The sequence below is a fragment of the Nyctibius grandis genome, chromosome 12, assembly GCF_013368605.1.
Source record: "Nyctibius grandis isolate bNycGra1 chromosome 12, bNycGra1.pri, whole genome shotgun sequence".
NCBI classification, from domain to species: Eukaryota; Metazoa; Chordata; class Aves; order Nyctibiiformes; family Nyctibiidae; genus Nyctibius; species Nyctibius grandis.
In genome coordinates, this window is record NC_090669.1 from 3,347,510 (window position 1) to 3,359,678 (window position 12,169).

The 12,169-nt window shown below is 52.0% G+C and overlaps 1 protein-coding gene across 3 annotated transcripts in view; it reads right to left on the reverse strand.

Moving 5' to 3' along the window:
• GNAO1 (G protein subunit alpha o1) overlaps positions 1–12,169 on the reverse strand; it is a 137,835-nt gene that overhangs the window by 44,551 nt on the left and 81,115 nt on the right. The gene's annotated exons all lie outside the window — the stretch shown is intronic.

The following is a 12,169-nucleotide window of genomic DNA, read 5'->3' on the forward strand; positions in this document are numbered from 1 at the left end:
GAGGGGAAGGTCTAGACAGCCTTGGAATAGCCGAGTTCAGCCCTGCTGTAATAGTCCACAGTGGCTGATGCTTCTCTCGTTTGCGAAGCAGGACACCCGAATTCCTGACCCCTCTCTGCTTGCTTTGCAGCGCGTGGATCTCCCACACCCCTCCCAGACTCCTGAAACCCCAGAGAAAGAAAAAATGCAGTTTTTCTTTCATTGCTTTGAAAATTTTGAAAAAGTCTCATATTTCTACCAGCTGAAACAAACCCAATTATTATTGCTATAATTAATTGGAAAAGAGGAGCTTTTATTCCTTATGTGTGCTTACAGCAAACTAGTGAAGACAACCTCCTTGTTCTATTACCTTTTCTCTTATCTGCTGGATCAAACCCATTCTTGGACAAGCGCAGGTGGAAGTCTTTGCCTTCCAGGGTGCTTGGTCTAAATCAGCAGACACTGACCAGGAACACTCGCAAAGGGGAGTGCAGGCAGTGCCCACGCTTTGCTGTCCCCGTCCCATGCACACACTATCCCTGTCCATCATAGCAACCTGTCTGATGAGCACAAAGCCCCCCGCAATCGGGCGTGCAGCTCCTGGGGAGCCCGGGCATCTCCTGCTAGAGGAGCTCCTACATCCCCCCTGGCTACAACAGGCTCTGTCCCTCTCTCTGCCCTGCCAGGTGCTGCTGATGCTCCTGTCTGATGCTCAGATTTAGCAGCTATGGATGGGAACAGCCCAGCTGCTGGATGGGTTGCTCTCCCTGCATAGCGCCTGAGCACTGGGGACAAGGTGTTACAGGTTTTGTGGCAAAGCAGATTATTTCTTAGGTCATGGGTACAATCAGAAGTGGAGGAGCGGCAATGCTGAAGAGCACCACGATAACCTAAGCTGCTGGAGACTTCAATGCTCAGAGAAAGAGCCTCACGTCCCCTGAACATCCAGCCTTCATGTGCTGAAGAAGTCTCAGTACTGTATGGAGACACCATCCCATAAAACTTAACCGGGTGGAGTCTCTATGCTCTGAAGGCCTTATGAACATAAAGTCTTTCTTGCAGAATACTTAACTTCACATTTCAGTGCCCAGGAATCCTCCCAGCCCTCTGCACAGACTCTGCTCGTTTGGGAGAAACAGTATTAGTGACTCACACCTCAAAGCCAAGACAAACGAAGAACCTTGAAGAGTTCAGTTAATTTCAAAAGCTTGTTTTCTGCCCCGGAGTGCTTAGTGCGCTCAGTGAATATTCATAAATCATGAGTACGGTTTGCCTGCCCTGCCGGAGCTGTAATTCTGCTCTTTTCACGGGCTCTAAATGACACAAAACCTGCTAATGGCCAGTCCGCTCGGGGCTGCGGTCTGCCGTGGCCCCATTATTTGTGCATGGCTGGCGCAGAAAAAGTATCCATGCTTTCAGTCAGGTAGGAAGGGGGTCTTTCGTATGTCATCTTGACTACTCGGGGGGGATTATAGGTGTAAGTCACGGATCTGTCCGTCTGTCTGTGACAGCAAAGCACATTTGAAGCTCTCCAGCTGTTATGGGCAGGGTCTGGGCTTCTGCTGAACTTTGTGGATTTAACTGCAGGTTGCCTTCTGCAAAGCATCAGAGGGAACGGCATGGACATCCCACTTTTGATGCTGGGAAACAGCTGCCTCACCTTTTCCACTACCGAGCCTTGTGACAGTCCCCTGTGATTTAAGACCCAAGGCAAGAGGGTTTGAGCAGAAGACGGGGCAGAACGGGAGTGACGAGGGACAGGCACCTCTGGCTGCAGTTACCAGGTCTGCTTGGGCCAGAAGCGGGGCTGAGCTCGTAGGGCGGGGGATTATTTTGGTCCATGCTCCTCTGCAGTCACCGCAGGTCCCTTTTTGGGGACGGGAGAGGTTCCCTCCCGCAGTGCGGGCAGCTGCCTGCAAGGCAGCCCCAGCGTTGACAGGCTGGAGCAGGGGAACGGCTCGTAGGAAAGTCTATTGCTCCTGCTGAATGGTGATTAAAAATATGCCAGACTTAGTTTTATTTTGCAGAGTGAACCACTGAACTCTCAACTGTATAGACCCAGAAAAAGCAGGTGAAATGAGTATTTTTAAAAATACTCCTCCCCCCTGCCAAGGACGAAGCCCCTCTGTCAAGGAGCATGGGGCCATCCAGGAGTTCAGGCATTTGTTAGATGATTTAACGAGCAATTAAGGATCCAAGAAGAGAAGATACCCCTTTCTTTCCTCACTCTCCAGGCTGCATCTCAAGCTGGGAATGACATTAAAATCTCCAGCCCCCCCTGGGCCCAGCAGGTAGATTTTTAAATACTGCCTGATTGACTTTTCCCTTCTCACCTCCCCTGGGGCCGGGGCTCCCGCTTCTCCCGAGGTGAGAGGAGCTGAGCCTCCTGCCTTGCTCTGCCTCTGTACTGGAGCCAGCAATTAAATAAAGCAAAACAAAACAGACCAACCAGCCCCCCCTGCCTTGCAGCTCCCATCCGACGGGATGGTTTTCGTTAATGAATATCACGGTGGTATTTCAGCTACCTCGGGAGCTAAGGATAGGCAGTGCTCTGCCCCTGGGATTGCTGGAGGGAGCCACAGAACGGTGCTGGGCTGCTTCCCCCAGTGCTGCCTCTGCCTTCCCCCAGCTGCTCTCGGTACAAGCTGGCTGGGAGCAGGGAAAGGGCTTGGGCTGCTCTCCTTCGGACTGGTTCTTATCTGGTATGAGCATCCCAGTCCAGTCCCGCTGCCGCTTCCCAAGGGCTTGCGCCTTCCGCAGCGGGTCAGAGCCTAACCCCGAGCTGATTGCCTTCGGGTTGTTTGTTACCGGGAGAGGGATTTGTTCAGCTCCGTGTCACTCTCGAGTGCTGAGTGTGTTCACCTACAGCGGGAGAACTGGAGCTGGCTGGGCTTGGCTTGGGGGAACAGCTGAGCTCGGAAAGCCTGGGATGGTAAATCATACATCCTAGCTCAGCCATCCAGCTAGAAGCCCAAATAACCCTTGTTAAAGAGCAAACCTCCATGCCAGACAGGGAATGGGGAGGGCTCTGCAGGGCCAGGGCAGGGTGGGGTTGTGTGACAGTGAAATCCACAGGCAGATGTGAACAAGCAGCTTGTAAACTCGGTGGGAAGCGAGCGTGTCTCCTTTCTAACCCGGGCTGTGTGTCTGCCTTCGCACCACACACATGGTACAAACCCAGTCCATAAGGGGATCTGTTTTCTCACTAACCTGGACATAACGGCAGTTATTTAATTGTCCCCCATATGTCACTGTCACCAAGCACACGGGCTGCGCTCAGCAAGCAAACCTGTGACTTTGCCTGCGACAGCCACACAGCACAATTAATTCGTTACCTTGCTGGAAGGGAGCGGGGCTCTTCCCAGCAGCCCGACAGCACCGGCAGTCATGCTTGTCTCTCTGAGCTAGTTACTTTTCACTGCGCAGATATAGATCACCCCTAATTATTTGTTCCTCACCACCAGCCATGATCTGTGCCCGTGAAGGGCCCAGCCGAGCTGCTCCTGCCCTGCCTGCTGTAGGGTTGCAGTGGAGTGGGACTCGGGTCCCCGTCTCTCTGCCCATCCCAGCATAAATCCTGGCTCTGATCCTTCGAAGTTGCCTGGACATTAACCAAGGGACTGTTTTATTTTTTTTGTTGTTCAAAAAGGAATAGTTTTCTGGAAGGGGAGAGTTTAAGGGAAAGGCAAAGCCTTATGTGAAGCTGTGTGATACAAATCTGCTAACCCCTACAGAGCTGACCCAGAGTGTCACGTTGTACCGGGCTTTCCTTTTGGTGAACTAAATCCCGGTAAATATCCTTTTTGCTGTTACTTACTCTGATCAATCATACTTGTCACTCAGCCTATCTCAAAGGTCAGTACTGGGGCATTTTCCTTCGGTGGCCACTTGTAGTCAAAGCTGCATCTCAGAACATTTCAGAAAATCCATGCGGTGGGGGGAAAAGTCAAGCATTGCATTTGGCTGGCGTAACCTAGTGCACAGCTGAGAAGAGGAGTGGCCATCACCAGCCAGGAACCTGGAGGGGAAACTGATGTCTTCAAAGCATCCAGCATCCACAAAGGATGGCCCTGGAGGGGGACCTTCTCGGGGGACCCAGATCCTGACCTCGGGGCAGAACTTCTGCTACTTCAGTGAGAAACAAGGTCCCGTAACTTGGGGGCAGAACATGGCTCACACACTGAAAACCTCCTCCTCCTCCTCCTCAGAGAGCATCTCAGAAATCTGGACCCCGCTTCACAGCTGAGCATGGCTGCAGCACAGCCAAAGCTGGTTATTTTCACGGCATTTGCAGCCTGAATGAATTCTGGAAACAAAGCAGAGCTGGTGAATACGCCTCTTCCAGAGACATCCAGGGCCCAGCTCCAAGTCCAGAGGAGATTTTGTAGATGCTGAATAAATAGCTACACGTATGGCTCTCCCCCTCGCTCACCCTCTCTTTCTCACACATCTGTGTTTCAGCGCTGACCTCCGAATGTGTGGAAATCTGTCTGGCATGAAGCAGCTGCTGTGCATCGCAGCAGAGACAACCTTCTCCCTTCCTCCCCCGCTCTTCCATCCACCTTCAGAACATTTAACCAAGGCCTCCCACCTCTGCTTGGCATTTGGCTTGCTGGGCATGCAATCTGAGAGACCCTGGCAGGTGCTGAGCTGGTAAAAAACTCTCCAGTGGCTTATTCAAATCCATCCCTTTAGAGAACACCACGAGGTGGGCACCCAGACTACATCCCCTCTGTCTGCAGCAGTGGATCTGGAAAGCTCCCGACACAGGTCCCAGTGGTCTGGGAAAGAGGGGCTTACGCCAACGCAAAGCTCGGCGTAGTGCTCTCTAGCTATTTGCATCACACAGCAAAGCTAAGCCTAACAAATTAAGTTAGAGACGGCTGGCTCTCCACAGCGTCACGCTAGCCATCTTCTACCCAGCTCGCATACACCGGCTCACAAAAAGGTTGGTTGACTCGGGTCCAACGCCAAAGGGCTGCTGTCCGTCTGCGGCAGACAGGCTGTTTTGTACAGAAAATACAACCTGACAGCCCCAGTGACGTGCACATCTCTCCTCCCGAGGTTGTGCTGTCTGGCTGGCAATTAGTAAAGCCCTGGTTTTCATACCCTGCTGGAGCCAAGATGGTCCCATCACCTCTGACTGTCTTGACCAAACAACTGTGTGTCTGGTACTTGGTCTAGGATCTCTATCCTGAAACCTGCTGTGTTTTCTGTCCGCTGCTTCCTATTTGGGGAGACGTTGAGCAGGACCGACATTACAGGTCGTGACGGCTCTAAAGCAGGCCAATGCCTTTGTGTTTGGTACTACTTTTATTCCTACCCATTCTGTATGATACTGCAGCTGAGCAAATAAAATTTGCTAGCTCTTATGCAGGTATAAACTTCTTTCCCCCCCCCCACAACACACGTACAATAATATTCCCTATTTGCTTGGACTACTGACTACCTGGCAATCCAGGGACTGCATAATGCACGGACTAGACTAAGACCTCGGGCTGCCAGTTGGCCCCACCATTGTAAGAGTTCCTACAGCCCTACGTCCTGTAGGAAATAGCGCTTCACTCACCAGAGAGGTGGAAAAAGCCCACCACCCAACAACACAGAGCTCAACCTGCAAGAGGGATGCCACTGAAAGGAAAGTCATTCTCCAAATTTCTTTGTTCTAGGAAATAGTAGGGTCCTTGAGGAGCTCAGAAGAGCTCCTGAGCTGGGCGAGACAAACACGGTGGAGAGCTGACCTGATTTTTCCAAGCAAGGATGGGAAAGCCAGAAAGCATGTGTTAAATGGTCTCAAAATAGGTCCTGACCCACTAGCTGCAATGGAAGGTGAGAAAACGGCACTCTGTCTGTCCCAGTCACTCCTAATTCAAGAAGATGGCATCCCTGAGAGACCGAGGGCCACTGCAACCTCCACCAGCGTCCCTCCGAGGGCAGGATGCTTTGCTGGGTCCACTGTCCTACAAGCACCGAGCAAAAGGGCTGGGACCTGCGAGCCCAAATGTCATCCCTCGCTGATGACTTTCAGGCCATGCAGGCACAGACAGCGCTGCCCACCAGGGAGGGGATGAGAGAGAGTCGCAGATGGGGGACATTAGCCGCATGGCTTCATGCTCTGCAGGGAAGTGCTCTGCCGCGGCGCTGAGGAGGAGGCTGGAAACACACACAGATGAGAGAACAAAATCCTTACAGCCTACTGCCCTTCTCCTCTCTGTAAAATCCTCTCTGCTGGGTAAAAGTCCATCAAACGTAACGGTTTGTGTTGCAGTAAACGGCGGGGAAATGCCTGATACCCCACAGTGGGAGAGCAGGGGGGGAGCTGCACTGGTCTGGGCATTTGTAGAAGAAATTGCTATTTTGCTCTCATTGCAAAGCAGAGGGCTGAGGACGAGCTGAGCCGGAGCGACGGCGATTCTCCGGGAACCTGCTTTGGGTTTGGGAATTCCCGACGGCTTTAGCCTGTGCATCTTCCACTCTTCATGCGTCTTTAAGATATTTTCCACACCAACAGGAAGAAATTCTTCCCTGTGAGGGTGGTGAGACCCTGGCCCCGGTTGCCCAGAGCAGCTGTGGCTGCCCCCTCCCTGGCAGTGTTCAAGGCCAGGTTGGATGGGGCTTGGAGCACCTTGGTCTGGTGGAAGATGTCCCTGCCCGTGGCATGGGGTTGGAACTGGATGATATTCATGGTCCCTTCCAACTCCAACCAGTCTGTGATTCTGTGATCCCTCCAGGTGACTGTGCAAGGGTGGCAGGGCAGAGGGGACACGGTTTCGCTCCAAGCTTTCCCACAACAGGGGAAACAGGCTTTGTCTTCGGAACAGAAAGGGAAACAAGCCCCTACGGTGGGAGTATTCCCAGGACAAAGCCGGATTTTTTTTAACATCTCTGGCTAAATGCCGCTCGCATATGGCGATTTATAGGGCAGCGCCTTCCTGCTGGGAAGCTGTGCGGCACTGGAACCTAGTGATTAGTTTAATGCTCAGAGCTTGATGCTGAACGGTGGGTGCTAATCTCCACTCTACAATTAATCCAGCAGATTTATCAGTGCCTCGTACGATGCGGGACTAAGTCTGTGGGTTACAGTCATCTGCCCTTGAAGAAAGTTTCAATCTGAAAGAGCCTTGTTTCATTTCATGGTCCTATTTCACTCGGTGATCTGTGTTGAAGATATATATTTAAAGCACAAGGTGGAGAGGAAAAACCCCCCCCCCCACACCCCGGTCATGCTAAATTTCAGCTCCCTGTTGCCTCTTCTCTTCCCTGTAACCCCTAACTGGGATATCTGGGTAGGGATTTCTTACTGCTCTCCACTGGAACAGCTGCAGCGGTGGGTGGGTTTGGTGTCCACACCCAACCCTTCTGCCTGACAGGGTGTCTCAAAAGTATTTCTTGCACTGCTGGTGTGAGAGCAGGTATGACAGCAGCCAAATAATGCTGGATTTTCCACTTGGCGGCAGAACTGAAAGATTAGGTGGTGTGAAAAAGCAGCTCGGATCAAACATGTTCCCCTGCATCCTTCTGTGGATGCAAAATCCTCCGAAAAATTTAATTTCACATCCAGCCAAAGCACTTGCCTCGAGCCCTACCAAAATATTTTGGTTTGTTGCGAGTTATTTGGGGGCTCAGTATTATTATTTTAAATGTAGGTCAATTTTCAAACAAAAATTTTGTTTCCAAATGAAATATTGGAAAAATGAATGAAAACAAAACACTTTGGCCTTTTGGGAATGCAAAATACTTTTGGAAAATTTTCCCAGTTTTCACATGATTTCCTCTTGGCCATGACTACCTGTAGATTTTGACCGGATTTCACAAATGTTTTTGTTTTCTTTTAGACTGTGTTTTTTAGCAAATTCACCAAACTTTTCTATCCAGGTCTAATAATAAGAACAACAAGGACTTTCTTACGGAGAGTCCTTCCCTCGCCGCTTATTTGCAGCTTTAATTTGGATTCTCACCACCTCAGGTGGCTTTCACTCCTGTACTCTTTCACCAAACACCTTACAAGATGACCACCACTGAGTGCAGACAAAGGGCTTTTCCTTAGGTTTGACTTGGAGTTTACAGGAGCAAGACGAGGTACGTCAAGCCCGACACCTCCACGGCCAGGAGACAGGTACTCAGGGCAAGGGGACATGCTGGCACTGTGGTTTAAGAGTTATCCCGGCAATTGGCTAAATATTAACTAACAGGGCATCGCATCAGGCAGCGGGGGCATTTTGGGATCTGAGTTTCTTCTGTAAACTTAAGCAAGTTTCCCTTGTTTGTTTAAAGAAGTACTCTGGGAAGAGGGACCTCAGAAAAGATGGCAGTGCTTTGCTTTGCCCAGCTTTCCCTACGGCACATCGATATTTTCTGGCGACCCTCTATCGAAAGGGACGATGGAAGCGTGCAAACCTGCGGGTGTTTCGGGGTCGTCCCAGGCAGCGGTCCCCGATGCAGATACTCCATCAGCTGCCTGAGCAATGCCCATGCTTACTGCCTTCGCCTGCACGGCTTGGGTAGCTTCTCGCTTTTTGGTCTGCGGCTGCACACAAAGAGCGATGGAGCCGCAGGGTGACCCCCGAGGCCTCTGCGGTCTCAAGAGGCCTCATAATATAACACCGTGAAGGGGATGGGCTGAAACGAGACAGGATTCATTGAGCGGCTGCTTAGCAAAGTTTTGCCCGTGACTTATTATTAAGACAACCTTCGTTTAGCTTCACTCCCTCGTAATTTCCAGCTGCCTGTGACCCTCCTCTGCAGGGAGGACCAGGATTTCTGGGACTTGGGGTGGAGGAGCATTTGGCTGGGGTCCTGCTGGGAGTGGGAGCTGCAGCTGATGGGGCTGAGGGGGAGAAGTGGCTCTTCAAGGTGTCTGCGGCTGCCTAGAAGGAGCCTCAGAGTTCAGAGCGGATGAAAGACAAATTTGTTGATAATCTCTCCCATGCTGCTGTATGTCCAGCAAAATCAAGACTCAGGTGCTTGTAACAGGCTTGGAGGAGCTCCTCCTTTGATCAGCGGGGGTTACGGAGACTAACTCCCAGCAAGGTCCTCCTTACCGGAGCTGAGGCACTTCACACACTAACACATTCACTTATATATTGTTTCAGGCTGCTGCAGAGAAGAATTGTCCTATATTTTCTTTACAATAGCATCAATAAAGTTCCCCAGCCCTTTGGTGAGGTGAGGATGGGAGGAGGAAGGAGAAGAGGGAAAGCAAGAGAGGAGGGAGGGAAAGGGAGGTGGGCTGGGTTGAGCATCATGATTCCAGGGAAGCTGTCGTCAGGGCTATTAACAGGAACTTTATTAACTGCTGTTTTCAGAGAGAGGGGATAAACGGGACCGCAGGTGCAGCATTAGATGACAGAATACTCTGTAAAATAAGAGGCTGGTAGCGAGATATCTTTATAATGGCTTAACAAGGATAGGCAGAAACAGGCTGGGGGCCCGGAAGAAATCTTTGATGCTGTTGCGTGTATTTATTATTTATTCTTCTGGCACAAATATAGCATCAAAGAATGTTAAAACCAAAAAGCCCACAACCTGCTGTAGCTGGATTAGTCCTACATCTCTGTAACCATGGCATTGCATGGTATTGACAAGGAAAAATAGCAACAATGGGAAAAAAGTGCCTGGCATTTCTGACACTTGCGAGGATGAGGCAGACTTCCTCGCTTTGGGGAGGCTGTGCCAGAAGGGATAAGAAAATCTGTGAGCATCTTGCTAGCCTGGGCATCTGTGTGGCTCAGCTATGATGGAAAATGCCACGAAACAGTGAAACTGCTCCCTTGTGTGTAATCCTACGTGATACATATGGGGAATACAGGGTGGATCCCACCCTAACGCGTTTTGCTGCCATTACAGAGCACCTCGAGCCCCACAGAACGTGGGGATGGCATCAGCGCCTGTCTGCAGTCAAGAATGGAAACAGGCAACACCTCGAGCACAGTGGTCGAACCTCTCCGTGGCTGTGACCCGGCAGTGCCCACCTCTGCGGGTGTCATGCTGCCAGTCCTCACCCGCCGTCCTGTTTCAGTGCTTCCCCTCCTTCCCTTTGCTGCTGCCCCTCTCTGTGCCAGCCTCCCCAGCTCCGCCAGTCCTGCTGGGAGCCCTCCCTCGTGGTTACACAGAGCAGAGGGCCCTGTTGACATGAGTAACAAGGCACAGGCGTGATACTGCACTGATTATTTTTTTTGAAAATAATGTATAGTAACTTTTTTTCTGGAATGCTTTTGCTGCCTTGGAAATATTTCAAGTACCGGCAGGGGATTAGGGAGCTTCTTTTAATCAGCTTTTGTTTTGTTTCTTTGTTTACATCTTTGCAGACCAAGGAGGAAAAGCCTGCTCTGAAACGTTCTGCATGGAGAGATGGGGATTTGGCAGCGTCACGCCAGGATGCCTCTGGATGAGGGGAAAGAGAAGCAGTGCAGCTCCTCACCCCATCCCAAAGCCCCTTGCAGAGGGGGTTAGAGCTCTCCCGCAGGCACATTTGGGGCAGACACGGTCAGTCGGAGAGTGAGAAACCCCAGCAAACCCCAGTGTCTGCCATCCTCAGCTCCTCTCCTCTTCCCCTTCCCTGTTACTTTGCTTTTCCTCTCCCCGTGATCCTCCCTCTCCCCGATGCTGCTGCGGCTCTGCCCGCCCGCAGCCGTGCCAGCCCCAGGAGCAGCCCTGCCTCTCGCTCTCCGGAGATGCCATTTCTCTCGCAGATGTTCAGCCCGTGGTGCAGCGCAAAAAAAATATATCCCCGGCGGAGCAAGCGATGCCAGTAAGACGCTCGCCTTCCCTCCACCTCCCAGGGCTACTTTCTGCCTTGGCTACGAGCCTGCTGCATCTTTGTGTGGTTAATAAAAATAACCTAAAAGTACTTGGGAGCAGACAGAGCAATCCCAGAGACTCCAAACATCCAAGGGGCTTTGTTTCCAAGGCAACATCTTGTCTCCTAGCTGCAAAAGGCCACGGGAACGAAGGCAGCCTATGGAAAATGAATAGCTCAATGGCAACAACAACAACAAAAAAATCTGCTGGGGAGCGTATCAGGGAGGGAGGGGTGTTCTTAGGGGGGCCAGGAAAGAGCAAAGCCAGGCAAGCCAGGGCTAGCTGCTCAGAGCACGCAAAGGACAGGGTGCGATTTATCTCAGGAGAAGCCCAGTCCAGCCCCCATTGAAATGCACAGCACCGCTCCCACCGACCTAACGGGAGCAGGGGAGCGTGCACAGATCAGCCTTTCTTTGCTTTTGTCCCAGGCACAGCCTTCCTGCGTCCCGGGAGCTTTTTCAGCCTGGGCTGTAGCACGCTATGGATTTTTAACCAGCCCAGGTTCCCACTGCCGGAGCTGCCGCCTCCCCTCCACGCCACCGGGCAGCGAGGCGGGAGGTGCCAGAGCACCAGAGCATCCCTCCGGCTCTTCCAATTGAGAAAGAAACGTGTTTTCACTCATTTTTTTAGGTTTCCAGAGCTGTGCAGTATGTGAATACATCCCTTTTTCCATCCTTTTTTCGCTATGGCTGCAAGGATGGTTTTGCTCTTACTGCCCAGATAGCAGGCTTGAGGCTTCAGGCATGGGAAAAGCAAAGACCCCTCTGCCCCCCACATCCCGCCGGTGACAGCCGTGGCCCCTGTCTGACAGCACCCTCCCTCCAAGAGGACATTCACCATGGTGCTATTTAACGCGCACGTTGCCCTCCCCTAAGCGACTGCCGCAGTAAAATGCCCCCGAGATCATTCATGGGATTGATATCAGACTGGGAGGGGAGAGGCTCCCCAGTGCCAGCCCAGACGCTTGCCTGCAGACACCCTGCTCTTGCCTTTCCTCTCCTCTCACAGGAACACCTAAAAGCTTTGGGTCATGATGAGCTGCCGGAGCTTTTCCTCCGTGTCCCAGGAGGCGGAACAGATGCCCCGGGAATGTGACAGGCGCTGGGTCAGGAGCTCCTTCCCAGAGCTCCTGGCTCCTCGGCAGCACGACCCACACGGAGCTCCACCATGCCAGGAGCAGGCTCCTGGCACAGGGAGGGGAGGAGGAGGGAGCCCGGTGCTTCCCTGGGGTGGCCAGGAGGGACAGAGGACATCAGTGTGCTGGTCTCTGCCCTGGGCTGGAGCCAGCCTTGGGCTCGTGCTCTCCCTCTCCTTCTCCTCAGAGACTCTTTGCGATGATGAACGACCCAGCCATTGATGTCCTGCCTGATGTTAAAACATTTTATTTAAC